The sequence below is a fragment of the Sminthopsis crassicaudata genome, chromosome 1 (assembly GCF_048593235.1).
Source record: "Sminthopsis crassicaudata isolate SCR6 chromosome 1, ASM4859323v1, whole genome shotgun sequence".
NCBI classification, from domain to species: Eukaryota; Metazoa; Chordata; class Mammalia; order Dasyuromorphia; family Dasyuridae; genus Sminthopsis; species Sminthopsis crassicaudata.
In genome coordinates this window covers 166,880,022-166,900,183 of record NC_133617.1, presented here as the reverse complement: position 1 = coordinate 166,900,183, position 20,162 = coordinate 166,880,022, and the positions used below count along the sequence as shown (strand labels likewise).

The 20,162-nt window shown below is 35.7% G+C and overlaps 1 protein-coding gene and 1 long non-coding RNA gene across 4 annotated transcripts in view; one reads left to right on the top strand and one right to left on the bottom strand.

Moving 5' to 3' along the window:
- The window catches only part of LY86 (lymphocyte antigen 86), a 217,853-nt gene that overhangs the window by 165,111 nt on the left and 32,580 nt on the right, over positions 1 to 20,162 (bottom strand). The window lies entirely within an intron of this gene.
- Positions 3,324 to 8,218, top strand: LOC141553189 (uncharacterized). Its single transcript, XR_012485306.1, has 3 exons — positions 3,324 to 3,514; positions 3,877 to 3,929; positions 8,100 to 8,218. It is a non-coding gene; the product is annotated as an uncharacterized LOC141553189 (long non-coding RNA).

Below are 20,162 nucleotides of genomic sequence, written 5' to 3'. Positions count from 1 at the left end.
TTTTTACAGGTGAGGAAACTGAGGCAAATAAAGATGAAGTGATTTACTGATGATCATACAGTCAATATATATCTAAGTTTCCATTCAGACTAATGTCTTTCTGTCTCCAGGAGCAATACTACTTTGTATTTAAGTTATACAAGGGGAGGACATGGTTAATAGTTTCAAAAGCTGTGGAAAAGTTGGGGAGAATGGGAACTGAGTAAAGTCCATAAAATTTAGCAGTTAATTAAAATGCCTAAACATCTTTTCTGTCATATAAAAAGAATTGAACTGGCTATGTCATAATGGAACACATTCTGTCCTGTGGCTAAGCGGGAGTTTATTTTTGCAGGCTGCCAAGTGGTCCTGGTAGGTATATTTTGGAGAGTGGGTTAAGATAAGTTTTGACTGCAAATCATAAGAATGGAACTCCAGCTGTCAGACAGACTGCAAAGGAGATTACTAGGGAAATTTCTGAAATCTTTGAAGTTCATTGGAATGGAATTTGCCCATAAAGCCCTTTTGGATTTGGAATCCTCTGGGAGAAACCCAAATATACATTTGATCATCTGTGAAGATGATTTTTAAATTTTACATATATCTATATATGTTTTTTTTAAAGGAGGCCAGAATGATGTAAATGGAAGTAATCTGAGCATTTTGCAGCTCTTTTCAAATATCTGGCAAAAGGTTCTCCCAGCTCTTGGAAAAAAATGAACTGTCCAAAGTTGTTTCTTAGTTTCTTGATCTTTCACATATACTCTCTTAGGAAGAGATCAAATATGAGAACAGAAGGCACATCTTCAGCTTTTTGTCATGACATCACAGTGTTATAAAGACTGTCATAGTAACAGCAAAATATGATAAAAAAAGATTAAAACAGAAAAGTGGATACTCCAATGCCCACTCACCATCCAATTTTTTAATGCTTCCTAGGGTTTAAGTTCAACTTTCCCTCCTTCTTTGCACTCTCTGTCACATCCTTTCTTTTCCCTCCTCGCCTTCTCTTTTTTTTTTATTTGTTTGTTCATTTATTTATTCCCTAAGGCATTTAAGTGGTACTGTAGATTAAATTCTGGGCCTGAACTCAGAGAGATATGAATTCAAATCCAATGTCTTTCAGTTTTGTGATCCTCAGACAATTACTGAACCTGTGTCTGTTTTAGTTTCTTCAAGTCCAAAATGGGGATAATAATAGTTCCATAGTTGTCATAAAGACCAATTGAGATAATATTTGTAAAAATCTAACATAGAATCTTGCATACTGAACACACTTAATAACTGCTTGGCCTTTCTTTCATTCCTCCCTTCTTTCTTACCTTCTCTGTCTTCCTTTCCTCTGTTTTCCTCATACTTTCTCCTTCCTTCCTTCCCATCCTTTTGTAAAAGTTTCTTGACCCTCTATTTAAGCAAAGCACTTCATCCGTGAGATCTACAGTGAGTATCAATCTAACTTCCTTCCCTATGTATTCCATCTTAACGCCATTATACTTGATGAAACACAAGTTTCCTATACATTTTTTTCTAGTACAAAAATTCTGGAAGATGGGAGATTTTAATGAGAAAGCCAAGGTTCAATTAGTGGCAAGCTGTAGAACTCTGAGCCAAAGTGAGAAAGGATGGTTGGCAATTATGGCATCCTCAATCCTGCTGTTTCTTCTTGACTATGATATTGTGACAATAGAACTGAGGGGAGAGGAGATTTCACTACGTGCTAATCCTCTTAACCTCCCTTAGATTCAGAGGGTAAAGTGATTGAATAAATGGCTATGGCCTTTGTTTATATTAGTGAGTTAGAAAGAGTAAAAAGGGGATTAAATTTTATATCCTGATTATATAAATTTAAATCATCATGGTACATTGGAAAGAGGTTGAAATTGGGGTTCCCAGACCTTGAATCCTGGTTTTGCTATCTACTTACTACCTGTTGACACTGGGCAAATCATTAAAGCTCCTTCCACTTTCCTCATGTGTAAAATGAAGAAAGAATCTCTAAGCTTCTTTTTATAAGCCTATAATTCACTAAAATCCATGAATTCTGTTGTGTGTAGATATAGAGAATGTTGCACTATTTAATTGACTTCCTTATTTTATATATGATTTCATGTCTTAGTCAAATTCTTTCGTAGTTATGTTTATATATCTTTGGTATGTAAAACAGTATAACATTCAATGAGACATTGAATGGGGGCTTGTATGGCTTGGGTAATTACTTCTTTCTCCTTCAAATAATGACAATAAATTTTTGAGTGAATAAGCAGGAAGAGTGTTTTATTCAGATTTGAAAATGACCTTAGAGATGGAATTGTTAATGGTCTTCTCCATCTAGTGAATCGAACAGCAGGCAAGCTGCCCTAAAAGAACATTATCCTTTGAATCGTAATAGCAACAAGGAAACTTTCCTTAGAATCTCTGCCTAGTGTCTTCATAATAAAAGGATCTTAGGCTTGGTAGAGATGTTCTAAACCCAAGTCTTCGATCTAAATGCAGGGATGCTTAATTTGGGATCCATGACCTTATTTTTATATAACTGTTTTATTATATAGCCAGGTGGTGCAGTGGATAGAGTGCTGGGTCTGAAGTCAGGAAATATATAGCCTGAGGTGATTTGAGGCAAACCATTTAACCATGGTTGTCTCAGTTCCTCATTTGTAAAATAAGCTGGAGAAGGGAATGGCAAGCCACTCTGATATCTTTGCCAAGAAAACCCCAAATGTTATCACAAAGAATTGGACATGACTGAAAACTACTGAAAACAACACATTTTATAATAATTTCATCATAAAATAACAATATAAGTATTCAATAATTGTAATTATAAAAATTTATAATATAATTGCTATTGTATTGATATTTTGAAAACTGTACTATATATTTGGTTTCCTTTATAATCCCTTGTATTTTATTTTGTGCATTTAAGAGCATAATTCTGTAAAGTGTCCATATGCCTTTATCAAATACCAAAGGAGCCTATAATGCAAAAAAGATAAGTAATCCTGTTCTAGAATCAGAATTAAAGGTGAAAAAGGTAGGTAGGGTTAGTTCTTTCCCTACTAAAAATGTACTGCTAAATGTGGTTCTCCACTTCAAATTTGGGAAAATAAATGACTCTGGCCTGCTTAAATTCTGCCCCAATCCCATAAGAGGTTTCTTCTGGTGAAAGAGAACTTTAGCTATTCCCTTGGCTATTCCCTGACTGAGGAACAGATGGGGGAACGACAGTGATCAGTGACACTGAGGTACAACCAGCATACATCTGTCAGGCTGCATTTCTTGGTTTTCCTCACATCCACACAGCTTCTGACAGGATAATGCCGTACCTAGCAAGGCACAGGGACAGGGATGTCACAGGGTTGCTGGCTTGCTTGTCTGTGCAGTATGTGAAGATGAAAGCTTGATGAAGAGGGCATTTCTTTGGATGAGATTGTTTCTGGCTATGAAAAACAACAGGGATACTTAGGCTGTTTGCGTGCAAGGGGATGATTTACAAGACACAGATGAGACGTTTGTTCTTGGCATCAGTCTGGGCACAGTGAGTGTTGGGGAATATGAATGATGAGCAGGGTTGTCAGACTAGCTCGATAACATCTGAAATCAGCCTGCTCTTTGCTGGAGCTGTTTTTTTTTTAATCTGGACTGGAACCAAAATTCTTAGGAGTTACTGAAATATGTTTGCGTGTTCTACTTCCATCTTCCTACTCTTTGTACAGCTCTAAGTAATGGCAAACAATATAAAAGCTTCTTAAAATGATTTTTTGTTTAGGAGAAAGTTTATTGGAAGTGACTAGAACGATCTTTTATAACTTGTTTGTTTTAGGGAGGGATATGTAAAAAGTTCAACTCATCACTGTATTCAGAATCTTAATTTCGGTGCTTCTCCTGTCATGATTGTAGGATACTCAGTCCAGTTGTGGGAGAGATTGAGATAACTGGATACTGAATAATAGGTAAGTGGGAAGAAAAAATCTCTAGGCCAATTTTCCCTTAACAATAAACTATGGAAGAATTGTCTATACTAAGAGCACTCTACAACAAGTCCTTCCATTGGCATCTTCCATTTATGGAGTATAACATTCCAGTAAATCTTGAGGAGAGTTAGAATTTCCTCTAAAGTCCTACCTGAACGTATAAAGGTTACCTCAATTCCCTGCTATCTATACCAGCTCTATCTAGTATTGCTAACCTGGAAAAGCTGGGAACTTTTCCAGGTGACTGTGGTAAGACATGAAATGGTCCTCTCCTTAGAGCATCAGTCTGAGGAGCCGTGGCTACATCTATTCCCTTACAAAATGTAGCACATAGATACCATGAATACTGTGGTCTTTAGTAGTAACAGTTTTTACATCATAAGTATGTTTATCAACTACCTTCCACTAAAACATCGTTGTGGCCAATGAGTGACCCTGGTGGAAGCATGTGTCATGTCCTTATATACAGTACTCTATCTCCAGACTCTCATATCTGGAAGTTCTCCATCTGCTTTTTGGTTTTCTTAAAGGAAGGTATGTCTCTGAGATTGCCTTTATATGTATGTAATTGATTATATATTATCTCCTTTATTAGAAGAAAATTGAAGGAAGGAGTGTTTTTATATTTCTTTATTCTCTCCCTCCCCTTCCTCCAAGCTTAGCACAGTGCCTGGCACATGATAAGCACTCAAATTGACTTTGTAGGAGTCTAGCTGAGTATGAAAAGGCTCAAAGCCAACAAGTTGAGCAATTAATTTCTTTGGTCATGGCAACCCATGAAATAGATAAAAAAAAAAAAAACCACATGCTTCTAAGTGCTGTGTAGCCCCATTATTGATTCTACCAAAATTATTGCAAGGTAGTAGAAGAAAGAGTAGAGAACATAGTGGAACCACCACAATTCAATTCAATTTAAGAGGAATTCATTGAGCTTCTACTATATGCCAGGGATTATATTAGGTGCTGGGGATACAAAGTAGTTCCTGCCTTCAATTTATACTTCCTGGGAAGAATAAAGCCAGATTGTGGAGGGCCTTAAAATTTGACTTAATTTATACTTGGCTTACAAATTTTCTCTCCAATTCCTGCCCTTACTCTGTAGTTCTTCAACATACATACTGACTCTCCCTGAAATGCTCTAACTGCTCAGTTCTTCAACCTGCTCATTTCCCATAAGTTATTCCTCCACCTTACCTTGATTATACTCATACTCAAAAGTATGAGTATCTTTGAGCTTGTCATCATTCACAAATCACCCAACCTTCTTATCTTATCATAATATATTGACTTTTCACTTTTTAAATTTCTCTTCCAAACATTACTCTTCATTTGTACTATGACGTTCAATTTCTTGGTTCTTCAATTTTCTCCAAGGACATCTTACCTATACTAGTCATCATTTTCTCATCTTGATTCCTTGGTGAATCAATTCAACTGAAAGCATTATTTCTCTTGAATCCTTAGCATCCTTATTATATGCTCTATTATGCCCAGTCAAGCCTCAGCCTTAGATCACTTCCAGCAATTATTGCCTTTAGTCCTACACATGGGCCACAAACAAAACTAGAGAAAATCACATAATCATTATAACTGGGTCCACTATAAGTTTGTTTCACAACCTTAACTGGATCCTCACTGCTGCTAGGCAATCCTACTTTATCTCTCTTATCAAATCATCATGTTACTTTCCACAGAGGTTCTTCCAAATCTTTTCATTCCTACTCACATTTCTCAGGACTCACTCTCCCCTCCCCATTCTCTCAGCTGAGAACCTTATCTCCTATTTTACAGAAAAAATTGAGACCATTTACCGTGAGTTTCTCTTTGCTCTTCTTTCTCATTTCATATTGCTCAGATGATTTCTGCCACTCTTCTTCACCCTGTCTCATATAATGAAGAAGCTTTGCCAAGGCTAGCCCTTCTACTTGTTCAAATGATCCCATTCCATCTTGTCTCCAACAGATTGCTCCCACAGACATCCCCACTCTGTTATTTATTTTTGATTTCTCCCTATCTACTGGCTCATTTCCAACTACTTAAAAATTCATCCATATCTTTTTCATACTCATAAAACCCTTGTTTTATCCTTCCATCCTTACTACTGTTTTTTTGCCCTTCAAGGCTAAATTCCTTAAGAAGAGTCTTGAGAAGGTCCTCTCACTTTCTTCTGGAGATCTTACAATCCAGCTTCCAACTTTATCATTCAACAAAACTACTATTTCCAAAGTTACTAATGATCTCTTAGTTGTCAATTTCAATGGCCTTTTATCAATCATTAATGTCCTTGAACTCTCTGCAGCCTTTGCTACTGCAAAATTAAGGCTTTTCCTTAATTATTATAAGTTTTCAGGACACCACTCTCTACTGGTTCTCCTTCTATCTATCTGGCTTCTCCTTTTCTATCTCCTTTGTTGAATCTACTTCCAGATCATACCCTTTAACTTTAAGTGACATAAAGTGTTCTCTCATGGACTCTTTTCTCTTCTTTCTCTACAACTATTTCACTTGGTCATCTCATCAGTTTCCATGGATTTAATTATTATCTCTATGCTAATGATTCTCAAATTTATCTGTCCTACCCCAATCTCTCTGTTGACCTCCAAACGCATCTCTAATCGTCTTTCAGACATCTCCAATGTCCAGTATACATCTTAAACTTAAACAGAACTTATCTTTCCCCCTAAATACTGCCCCCTCTTACCTTCCTTATTATTGTAGAGGCTTACAACTTTGCTGTCTTCTTTGGCAATTCACTATATTTTAGTTTTCTCCCATCTCTCAGCTAAGCTCTTGCCAAGGCCTACTGATTTTATCTTTGTAACATCTTTTGAATAAGCACTTTTTCTCCTCTGACACTATTACCATTATTGTTCAGGTTCTCATCACCTCACATCTGAATCATTGAAATAGTCTACTGGGGTGTCTGCCTGTCTCTTCTCACTATAATCCATCCTCCATTTAGCCACTAAAGTTATTTTTCTAAAGCACAGTTTCAACCATATTTCATATATCCTACTCTCTTTCAATAAGCTCTGGAGGCTCCCTATTACCTCCAGGATCAAATACAAAATGTTCTGTTTGGCATTCAGATCCCTTTATAATATAATACTATCCTCTTTTCATATTCTTACACCTTACTCTTTGACATGTATTCCTGAATCTAGTAACATTGGTCTCCCGTCTCTACTCTAGGCTCTAGGCATTTCCTCTTGCTGTCCCCCACGTCTAGAAATGCTCTTTCATCTCTGCTTCAACTACTGATCTCCTTGACTTTTTTTTTTTTTACATTTTAACTAAAATTCCACCTTCTGTCAGAAATCTTCTCCAACTTCTCTTAACTTTAATACTTTTCCTTAGCTAATTATTTATTTATTCCATAGCTTTGTGCATATTAGTTTGCATGATTCTCCCCCATTAGATTGTAAGTTCTTTGAGGGTAGAGGCTGTCTTTTGCTTCTCTGTGATCCCTAATGCTTATCACAGTGCATAGAACATAGTAGATATTTAATAAATATTTATTGGTTGATATATTATCCTATGGGCAAAGGGAGCCACTGAAAGTTCTTTTATAAGAATGTGATCTGTGCATTAAGAAGGAAAATTACATTAGTAGCTGAATGAAGGATGCATTAGATCTGTGCATTAATTTGGCCATCGTGTGAAGGATTGAATGAGAGGGAGAGATTCTGGAAACAGAGAAGTCAATTAGACTATTGAAATTATGGAAGTGAGAAGGTCTGTAAATGAAGAGATGAAGAGATGAGGGTACCTATGAAATATATGGTTTAGTTAAGATCAATAAACCTTGGCACTTGGCTGGATATGGAGCCAAAAAGGAAAGGTAGAGATAAAAGCAAATATAAGTTCAAGAATATGAACCTGGGTATCTTAAAGGATAATGATGTTTTCAAAGGACTTTAGACCACCTACAAAAATGATTTACTAAAGTGTGATCTACATTTTTGTCCAAGTCAATCACTTTTATATTGACAATTATAAATTGAATCTGAAGGCAAACCAATTTTGTATCCATATAAAACTCTAGCTCACAGGCTCTCTTCAGGACATTGGTTGAAGATATTAGTAGAATTAGTATCATTGCCTGAAGGCATCAAGAAATATCTTTATATTAATTATATTGTCTTGCAGGGCCCATAATGAGTATAAGAAAATTACCACCACTACCACTACCATCATCATCATCACTGCATCTTCTGTACCAACATCTATTACAGCAGAATGAAGAGTATTTGATAGTAACTATCTCATCAGGGATTTGTATGTGCATGAAGTAAAATGTGTCCTCATTTAGGGGGTGGGTGGGTGAGAGGAAGGGAGAATGTTAAGTTTTAGTCCACTCCCTCCAGAGATTATATGAATACAGAAGGGTGAGTATTCTTGTAAAAAAGTTTTTTGGAGGGAGGAGTTGTGGTTCTATGTTAAATCTTAGCTTTATAAAAGCTAATTGATGTTAATCAGTAATTATGAGTGAAGAGATATTAACTGGTGAAATAATACAGGGAATATAGTGGTAGAAGCTCATTAACCTAATATAACTATATCTCTTCAGACATATCCTTAAGAGCAGTTGTAAGAAGAGAAGTAGAAGGTATTTTTTGAGAAGCTGACCTCCTAATCCAAAGAGAAGTTGGATGAGTGAATCCAGAGAAGATTCGTAACATTCAGAAACCTTCTTCTTGTATCCTGAACAAGTTCTTTAAGGAGAAAGTTTGAAGACACAGGACAATGTAACAGCAATGAAATGGAATACATCTAAATTATTTGGAAATGATGGGGCACTGACTTGGTAGTTATTTTAGAACCAATTGTCTGTGTTCTGTCATATCATCAAGTGGTGAAATAAAAGATCAAAATCTATACCAAATTAGAAGAAAGGTTAAAGAGAAAATGAGAAGAAAACACTGTATGAAATTACAACAGTTCCAGCTTGATTTATTTAAACAAACTATTAATTCTGAAAAATGGGAAATGGAAAAAAGTGCTGTAAATGATTATTTCTATTCTTTTATAGGGATGTTTAATTATTGTAAAACTGTGAGGCCCATGAAGAAACCAAGAAACCAAAACTATTTTAACAAGCAAACATTAGTTCTGTTTGACAAGCAGAAAGACATATGGCCAAAAGTAAGTCTCATTCAGAATGCAAATTTATTTATAATACCTTACAGAGGAAGGTCAGTGAGGTGTCTCAGAGGATGGAATTCTCTGTCCAGAGTTGGGAAGACCTGATTTCAAATCTGTCCTTAGACACTGACTATGTGTCCCTGGTCAAGTCACTTCACCCTGTTTGCCTCTGTTTCCTCACTTGTAAAATGAGCTGGAGTAGGAAATGTCAAGCCACTTCAGTATCTTTGTCAAGAGAACCCCAAATGGGGAGAGTAGGGCATGACTGAAATAACTGAACAGCAACTGAAGAGGATGACAAAAGACTGTAAACAGTATTGTTTCACATAGCATGAATAGCAGTGAAGAGAGAAAATGAGAGAGAGAAAGCTTAGCACATGGTCAACTAAGCAATTCACCCGAAGAGCATTTATAGATGAAAGCAGAAGGAGACAAATCTAAATGGAACAGATTTCTCATCTTCTCTCATTAGCCTGAAAATCTGGAGGATAGACACTTTCACTTTTATCTCTGTACCTTTTGTGCTTGGATAGTGTCAGGTACATAGTGGACACTTAAAAAAAACTTGGCTGATTGGTTGATTGTTGACAGAGGGACTACTACATGTGGATTTTAACTACAATATTTGAAGTGCTAATGAGGAATTTTAAAAAGGCACACAAGAAGATGAAATCAGGAAGAGAGGTTATATCTTTCCAAATATATATATAGAAGAAATCTATATTAGAAGTGATTCAATTTTAAAGTGATCAATTTTCAAAGTATTTCAAAAAGGGATTTTTTAAAGAAAAAATCACAGATGGTACTATTAAAAATGTCATTGAGAAGATATCAGCAACTACTGACTCATATGCCTAATTTCTCAACTTTAAAATTTTTGTGAAAAAGGGCTCATTTCTAGTTTTGAGGATGTCCTTGCTGAAAATAGAAGAAGGAAAATGATTACCTTTGTAGCGTGGTTTTCTTAAATAATCCATGTATTTATAGTTATACAAATGACTGGCAGGTGAAGGTGAAGGAATAAGACGCTTGTTATTTATTTATTTATTTTTTTTTGGTTTTAAAAATGTATTTAACTCAGGAGAAAGAAACATTATTTCAAAGGCTTTCTTCCAGCAAGGTGTTTGTCTCAGTATGAGTTTCCCTGATAGATAATCAATAGAGAAAATCTTATTTGGGAAACCTCTTTTATTAACTAAATCTTTGGGCAGCTGCCCAATGGATGGTACAGTGGATAAAGATCCTGGTCTGGAGTCAAGAAGATGAGTTTAAATTCAACCTCAGAGACTTAGTAGCTGTTTGACTTTGGTCAAGTCACTTAACCTTATTTGCCTCACCTGTAAAATGAGTTGAAAAAGGCAATGGCAAACCACTCCAATATCGTTGCCAAGAAAATCCCAAAAGGGGATGATGAAGAGTGGAACTTGATTTAAAGTGACTGAACAACCAACAATAACAAAGCATTATCTATATCAAGCAAGGCATAAAATAAGAGACATAGATCACTAAAATTTTGCATGGAAGTAGAATTCCACATTCTGTACTTGGGATCCTGAATGGAAGAAGGATTCCATATAGATATTGAGGTTCTTTGAATGTTCTTGATTGTAGATCATAAGAACATAGATACAGAGCTGGGAGGTCATATAATTTAATCCTCTCCTTTCAAAGAGGAGGAAAGTCCAGAGAAAGTAAGTGGTTTGCTGGAGGTCATATAAGTAGTAAAAATAGACAACATTGAAGGTGGTGGCACCATAGTCCAGAATAGTATTAGATCCATGGCCATGTGAAAGATATTTTATTAGAAGTCCATAAAGGAAAAATGCCTATTGTTCAGATTATATAATATAGTGAGAGTCAATTTTAGAGTCATTCTGTCTCTTTTCCTTTCCCTAAATTTTCCTGTTCAGCTACAAGCAGTCACCATTCTTTTTCCTTCACATCACAATCATCCTTCACACAGTAATCAAATTCATTTCCCTAAAATACAGGTCATTCCAAACTACTGTCTTGATCAAGGATCTTGTATCCATATTTTTTCCATTATGACATGGAAGGAAGGAAGCATTTATTAGGTACTATGTTCTAGGCACTGCACTAGGCAGTTTATAAATATTGCCTCATTTGATTTTCACAATAACTATAAGAGATAGGTCATGTTATTAAACACATTTATAACTGAGGAAACTGGTGCATATAGAGGTTAATATAGGGTGATATAGTATTTGAGATAGGATTTGAACTCAGGACTTGCTGACTTCACGTCCAAAGCTCTGTCTACTGTGGTACCCAACTACCATGACAAATAGTTGACTTTTTGAAAGCATTCCACAAATAACTATTGAATAAATAGATGAATAAAGCAAGGAAGGAAGGGAAAAAGAAAAAAAGAGAAAGGAAAGAAGGAAAGAAGGCAGAAAGTAGACAAGGAATGAAGGAGGGAAGGAATGAAAGATGAAAGGAAAGAAGGAAGAAAGAAAAGAAAGAAGAAAAATGCATGATAGATCAGAGAAGGAAAAGGCACTGAATTTGGAGTTAGGAGAAATCTGGATTAGAGTCTTGTTTTATGTTTGCCCCAGTTTCTCATCTGCAAAATGATCTGGAGAAGGAAATGGCAAACATTCCAGTATCTTTGCCAAGAAAACCCCAAATGGAGGCATAAAGGAGACAGAAATGAATGAAGAAAAAAATGCTTGTGTGACCCTTAGTAAATCCCTATAGTACTCAGAATCTCAGTTTTCTCAAGTGTGAGATGAATAAAATAACTTCATGGGTACTGCCTATGTAATTATGAGGAAAGCACTTTATAAGCCTTCAAATACTAAAATTAAAGCAAAATAAAGTGAGATAGCAGCAATAATTAAGCTGCTTTTGGTAGAGAAAGTCATACATGTCACCTCAAGTTCTTCCTTTCCAACAACATGAGTAGAAGAGGAAAACAGCAACCACTCAGACACTATCTGTTGTTTATGTGCCCATATTTTTCTGTTACAAATCATAACCTCTTTGTCTTAAACTAGTTCAAAAATCTTGATGCTACTCTTAAGTTCTCAGATTGCAGTATTTGGTCCATTTTTCTCCTGATTAACTGCTATTTGGAAGTTTCCCTTGAAGTCAGAGAAGATAAACATTTGTTTTACCCATTTGATATATTTTTTTTTTGATGGATACAGAGCAAAGGGACTTAACGATTCATTAATCAAGAAATCAGGAAATACGAAACCTGTTGTTTATCATTAAAACCATAAGATAAATAACCAAGTCATTTGGAAGTTGGGTGTATGTGTGTGCATGTGGATGAATGCATGTATGTGAATGTGCTTTTTTTTTTTTGCATTCATGTGCTTATTTACACATATTCATCAGAATATAAATTCAAAGAATCAAAGGCATTAAATGATTTTTAAAGGACAATTGGGCTTCATTTCACATTGCCTCTTGTTGCATACTCCTGGTTCCAGCTAAACTGTTCCACTAGCTAGTCTTCAAATTCAACATTCCATCTTCAGAAGCCATTCCACACATCTATAATACACTTTCTTCTGAAATCAGGAAATACTTGTTTTCTTTCAAAGCTGAGTTCAGGCTTCTTCTATGGAATCTTCCCTAATCGCCCCAGGTGTTAATATTTTCTCACTTCAAATTAATTTTTTTATTGTATTAGGCTTATGTTTTATCCTCTGAGTCAAATGTAGAATGGAGAATGTTAACTTATTGTTTTTATATTCCTGCTGCCTGGTATCAATACTTTGCACATAATATGTACTTATTAAATGTTTGTTGGGCTGAACTTAATTAAATTAAAGTGTGCTAATCCTTTTTACCTGACTTTAGATAGCACTGTACTTAAAATTATCCTAGAAAGATATTTTCTGCATTTTTTTTGATTAAATATTTCTAATGAAGGATGCATAGCATAGATTTTTTTTTGATTTACAGATCCTAGTACCTATAACCCTTACAGAAAAAAGAAAAAAAAAACTTATTATCTAATAAAAATGTCCCCTACGGCTATTCAAGCCTATTTCTCCTTGTTCTTGAAAACAAATATGAAGTTTGATGACTTGTCTCTTCCATGAAGTCAATGGGACAGTTTTAAGCAGTAATGACAAAAAAAATCAGTTTGTTTGTTTATTAGTTCCCCAATCTAACTAATCCAGCTTGTTCTTTCTAGACATGCCCAGAAGACCATCTGCTGATTTAGTTTGGGATTCTATAATAAATATCAGCCTCATTTGATACATGTTGGGTGCTGTACAGACTGCTCTAGAGAACTGGCATTGAATCCCCTCCAGACTCCACAAAACTCTATTGAAGGAAACTATGGCATAGCTCTTACTGGTCATTTGACCTTGGGCTCAGGATCAATGAAACTTACTCCCTATAAAGAAATCTGAATACACACATAGTGAAGTGGTAGTTTCCCGACAGGGTGAAATTCAAGGTGAATAGTGGTATTCCCTTTTGGCTCAGCCTTTGGTGTTTGCAATGCTAAGAAGGTCATGGCATAACAACATAATGGAATGTAAAGGGATATTTTGGAAGGGGTATGGTTTGTGAAGTATGCCTGTAAGCTGCATGGAGATTATAACTAATATCTCTTCTTTTAAAAAATAGATTTTTTTGATATTCAGAAATTTTTTTTGATGTTACCTAGATTTTCCCCTATAATCCTCTCCCTCTACTCTCCAAGAGAGCCATTCTTTATTCTTTATGAAAAGAAAAAAAAAGGAAGAAAAAAATTCAGTAAAGCAGACGAATATATACCCTTTTCCCACCCCCATGTTAATTGTAATGTTCTGCCCTTGGGGAAGCTTCCCATCTCAGCAGAAGAAATGAGAGGGGAGATATCTTTTCATATCTCCTTTTTGGGACCATACTTATAAAACTGTATAACTGCATAAGCTTGATAAATTTCACAATGCTCATTTTCTAAAGTTTTGTGGTTGTTGTTTTCTGTTACTATTATTTTTAATCTCTAAGATCAGAGTAATGGTTGTGATGGTGGTGGTATGTCTAATATAACCAATCTCTTCTATTCTATGCTACATTCAGGGTGCCATTGGTGATTTTCATCATAGCCATTGCCACTTTCAAACTCTCCCTCTACCACCATAACTCACTAATCTTTCCTATTTGGTATTTCATTCAATCAATATTCATCACCCAAACAAGATTCTGATAGCTGTGATCTACCAATTCCCAGGATACTTTCTTCCTTCCCCAATGAGCATAGTGATTCACAGTCTTTCTCTTCTCCCCAGTACCTGCCCATCTAGTAGGGGATTTCAACATAAATACCTTAACTTAATACCTTAAACATCCTAATTTTCAACTTCCTCAATTCACACATTTCTCATAACCTCCTCCACACCACTTCAACTAAACAGAGATGATCAATACTTTTGATCTTGCCATCATCCACAGATGTTGCACTTCCAGGTTATAAACTATTAAATTTCTTTATTTGATCATTACTTTAAAAATCATTTTATTTTTCTTCAATCTGATTGTGGCCTCTAATCCTTCCACTACCCAGTTCTTTCCAGGCCATCATGCCTACAATGGCTATACTCTTCTTCCTTCCTCATTTTATCCCTTTGTGTACCATATCAACTCTACACCATCCTTTACTCTCGTCTCTTGCATCCTTGTCCTATCAAAGTTCTTGCCTTACCAGGCCCTCACCTTGGATTGCTCTCCACTAGGAACAAACTGGGTTCACTACAGATTTATGTTATATAATCTCAGCTGAAATTCACTTCAACAAGACCCTGTATGACTCATCAGCTTGGCTTTTCCAAATCTTTTAATCTCTCCTCAAAAGCTCTCTTAGTTCTCCTTCCTTATTTTCTCAATTGAGAACCTTGACTCATTTCCCTGAAAAATTTAAACCATTAACCCCCCTCCTTATCTCACATCATTTAGCTTCCTCCTTCCACTATCCCTTCCTTTATTTCTACATCATATGAAAAAATGGTTCTTGAAAAGGCAAACCTCTCCACATGAATAAGTAATCCTGCTTCATCCTGTCCCCTCCAGGACATTTCTCCCTCTATTATCCTTACACTCTCACTAGTCTTCAATTTTTTCTTATCTATTGATAACTTCCCTTCTATTTGCAAATATTACCATATCTCCACATTCACACCCCTTTCCCTGGTTTTATTTATTCTTGTTGGATATGTCATATATCTCTTCTCTTTTTTGCAATAAACTTGAGAAAACTGTTTTCAAATGGTACCTTACAGTTCCTTTTCTTTCTCTCTCTTCTTAACTCTCTGTAGTCTGTTTCTAACTTCACTGAAACTATTCTCTCAAAGATCTCTTAATTGCCAAATCCACTGGACTCTTCTCAGTCTTCATTCATCTTGTTTGCTTCTCCTGTACTCTCAGTTTTATGACACTACTCTCTTATGCTTTCCCTCCTATCTATTTGTATATTCTCTTCTATCTCCTTTGCTGAATCGTTATTCAGGTTAAAAATGGGTATTCTCAAAGCCTCTGTCCTGGGCTTTTTTCTTTTCTCTTTGTAATATTACCAATTCCCATGGATTCAATTTTCATCTCTATGTAGATGATTTTTAGGTCTGTTGAGCAGCCTTAACCTCTAGGCTTGTATTTCCAACTGACTTTTAGACACTCTAAATTAGATGTCATAAACATTTTAAATTTATGTCCAAAACTGAACTCACTTCCTGAGCCTTCCTGCCCCCAACTCTCCCTCTTCTGAACCCCCCTATTTATGTCATAATTATCACCATCTTCCCATTCATCAAGACTCACAATCTCAATTCCTGACCTTATCTTATCCTTGTAGCTAGTTGCTAAGTCTTGGTGATTCTACTTTGAATATTTCTTGAAAATGCCCCTTTTTCTTCTTTGACATTTGCCACCTACCATAGGACCTCATTGCTTTTTCAATTAGACTATTGCAACAGTCTCCTTGTTGGTATCCCTGCTTTAAGTTTCTCCCCAGTCTGGTCCATCTTCCACTCAACTTTCACCATGTGATACCCCATATTCAGTAAACTCCAGTGGCTTTTTGTCTTTTGAAGCTCATTAAAACTTGGCCCCTCTTTGCCTTTTCATTCTCCTTATCTTTACTTCTCTCTAAGTATTCTATAATCGAGTTATTTTGGCTTCCTGGGTATTCCTCACACAATACATTCCATTTTCTCACTCAGTGCATTTTCATAGCTTTCTGCCCATAACATACTCTTTCCCTGACTTGACCTCTTGACTTTCTCCAAGTCTCAGCTAAAACCCTACCTTCTGCAAGAGACTTTTCCTTGGTGCCTCATAATTCTAGTGTTTTCCCTCTGAAATTTCCTCTAATTTACCCTGAATCTATCTTGTATGTCCCTAGTAGTTTGCATATTGTCTCCCTTATTAAAGTGTAAACTTTTGCCTTTCTTTATATCCCCACTGCTTAGCACATTTTAAGAATTTAACAAATGCTTGCTTACTGCTTGGGTTGATGACTGATAAGTAGTGTCATAGCAGTCTGAAGGACAATTCTTTCTTCCTAAAATTGTTCCACAAATACTTTCTTTCCCAGGATCAACTAAATACTAGCTCGTTAGGTGAGAAATACCCCAAATAGTGCTGTCTGTCCTAACATAGCTGCTTAGACTGATGTGTAGAGTGGTAATGAATTGGCTCTCATCATTTCTTCTACTCTGCCAAAATCATGTGAAAAAAACATTCAATTTACACATTTCACAGGGAGAAATCCTGTTGAAAGAGCTGACAAGAAAAGAGGCCCCATCTTTCCTGTTAGCCTCTCAGCAGTGGGACCAGACAGTTGTGCTGTTTCTGAAACTTAGCCAACCAAATTACAAAATGAGTAGGAGTAGTGTCTCCATGTAGAAGCACTTGAAGGAAGCATAAATATTTAAGGATGATCATGATGATGAGAAAGAATTGCCCTTCAGGATGCAGTGTGAGACAGAATCATTTTTAGGACAGTGGACAAACTCTTTATGAAGAAAAGCTAGGAAACGTCCTTTGTATATTTAAGTAGTTATTAATAACCCTTGCTGGGCATTCTGTCTGTTGTGGAAAATAAGGAACTAGAGTTTTGTCCCCCAGCAGGCTATTTTCCTCTTGTGTCCCTGCCCCCTATACTTCTTTCACTTCTTACACCAGATGAAGCCAGAATAGATGAGATGGATGTTCCAATTCTGTAATGAAGCTCTCCCTGAAGGAAAGAGGAAGGAAAATGTTTCCATGGGAAACTCTCTTACTCTTGTTTATGCTGCTGGAATTTGTGCAACATAAGATCATTAGGGAGCGGGGGGTCATGTGGGCTTGAATAATTTAGGACTAAAGAGCAATTGCTTGAGGATGCCAGAGGGGAAAAGAACTAGGAGCATCTGGCAGAACCTGGCTGCCAACAAAATAATCTCTTTTAAGGAAGTACCCTTCGTAACTAAGCAGTCCCAAACTTTTTCCTCATTGTTTGAAAGTAGGCCTTTTTACTCCATTTAAAACAAAACCAAAAACCAAAAATAACTTGAGCATGAGGTTCTTAATCTTTTATGTATATGTAAATGTTAATGGACCCCTTTGCAGTCTGGTGCAGCCTATAGATTTAATTTCAGAATAATATTTTTAAATATTTGAAGGAAATGCTAAATTTCAATTAGAGATTAGGGAAAATACTGATGAAAAAAATCAAAAGCCTTTTCCTGTCCATTTTTAGAGACTACTTGAAATCTTTTCATTGGCTGAGTCCATGGATTCCACATTAAGAACCTCTGGTTAAGAAAATTGAAATATGATGTAAAATTAATGTCAATGAGAAAAAATGAACTCAGGTATCTTACCAAAAAGGGTGCAGTTTACCAATAACCCTATTCCTGACTAAATGGCACATTTCTTTCTTAAATTCAACAATCATGTTTTAAATACTTATTTTTGCTCTTCTTAAACACATCTATTTAATGTATCATAAGTTAAATTCTATGCTACATATGAAACTATTCTAGGTTTGAAGGAAGATAAAAAGACAGTTAAATAAAATTCCTGTCTTCTTGAACTTTGCATAATAACAGAGATGACACAACATGTGCACACACATAAATATTCTATACAACAACAATAATAATAACACATTTAGCTAACAGATGAAAATTAACCAAATGCTTTCTTCGTGATGCCCTTGTGAATAGTTAAAGCTGTTGTCCCCATTTTAAGGATAAGGAAAATATTTCAGAGAGATAAAGCCATTTGTTATGATGGTAAAAGGTGGTGTTAGAGTTGTGATTAGAATTAAAATCTCTTGATTCCAAGTGTGTGAACTCGTTACTATACTGAGTCATCAAAATGGATAATTGAACATGATAAAAATAGAGATATGTAAATACCCCATGAGGTCAGAGAAAGAAAAGATCCATTCTACCATGGAAAGAATAAAGAAAGCTTTATGGGAGAGAATTCATTTGAGGTGGATCTTAAAAGATCATTAGGATTTCAACAGGTTGAGATAGAGAAAGAGATGATGGGGAGACCTTTAAAGCATGCTCTAAGCAAAGGTATAGAAACAGGTAATCTACCTGGCCAGAGCAAACTAGCATATTTGCCAAGTAAACTCCAAATGGGATCATGAAGAATAATATAAGACTGAAGAACAACTACAAGGAATATAGTGTAAGATAAGACCAGCAAATCAGGATGCTAAATGACTTTTAAAAATCTTGCCTAGCTTTCAGAAGCTGAATAAGAATTACTTCACCATATACCCTTTAACAACATCTTGGTAAACCTTTGGATGTTGAGATTTTCTTTGATGTGTTTTTACAGACATATTGAAATTAAAACTGGAAGGATATCAATTACTTTTAAAACATTCATTTTAAGGAGTATGTTTAAAAGATGCATAGGAAGGAGATATTCTCATAGAATCTTAGAGTTGAGAGGTGCTCTAGAAGTTGGTTAGTCCAACCTCCTACCTCAATGAAGGAAATGTCTCTATAATATTTCTGACGGTGATTGTCTGGAATGAAAAAAAAAGTTAGACCTGAAAAAGACTTAAAGATCATTTACCCCAACCCCCTCCTACTTTTATTGATCAGGAAATTGAGTTTGAGAGGTGAAACACCTTATCCAAAGTCATACCTCACACATATATATGGCAGAACCAAATCAGCCTGGACACCTGATTCCAGATCTGATGTCTCATCCATATTTTCTCCCTAGCTTTTGCTTAAATATTTCTCATGATGGAGAACTCCTATGCTCAGTGTCATATTATTTATCTCTCCCTCATAGAATGAAACAATAAAAAGAGAAAAATCCATTTTTAACCAAAGTTTTCCAAAAGTACCTAAAATTTGGGGCAGCCAAGTGGTGCAGTGGATAAAGGACCAGCCCTGAAGTCAGAAGGACCTTAGTTCAGATTTGACCTCAGACATGCCTAGCTGTGTGACCTTGGGCAAGTCACTTAACCCCAACTGCTTCAGCAAAAACAAACAAACAAACAAACAAATAAATATATACAAAAAATGAATGCACACAAACATATGCTAAAATTTTTAGAAATCTTCAATTTCTGATAGTGCTTTATTACTCTATAGATTATTCCTTGAAGGCAGAGGCAAGTTAGACATTGAAAATTTGCTTTTCTTCAACTTCTTATTAAATTGTATCATTTCTATTGCCAAATATCCTCTGAACTGTAGTGTGGAAGTTAACTTTTAAAGCATGGAATACACAAAGATGTTTTTCTTATCTTTTTGTACCATACATAATATATCTGAAATAGGTATCTTAATGATGCCTGAAGATCCTAAAAAGCAATTTTGCCAATTTAGGTCAATGATAGGACAAAATGATAGTTATATCAGAAGTTATAGGCTTGGGGGGAGTCACAGGTAACAAATCATAAAGTCTTGGTATGTAAAATGGTAAGAGTAGTCAAAGTCAAGTGAATAGTTCTCTTACATAAAGTAATAGTAATCACCAACACTTATATAGTGTGTTAGAGCTTCCAGAGAATTTAATTTACATCATTTCAAGTAGGCAGTATGGGACAGTGAAGAAAGGAATGAATTTGGAGCCAGA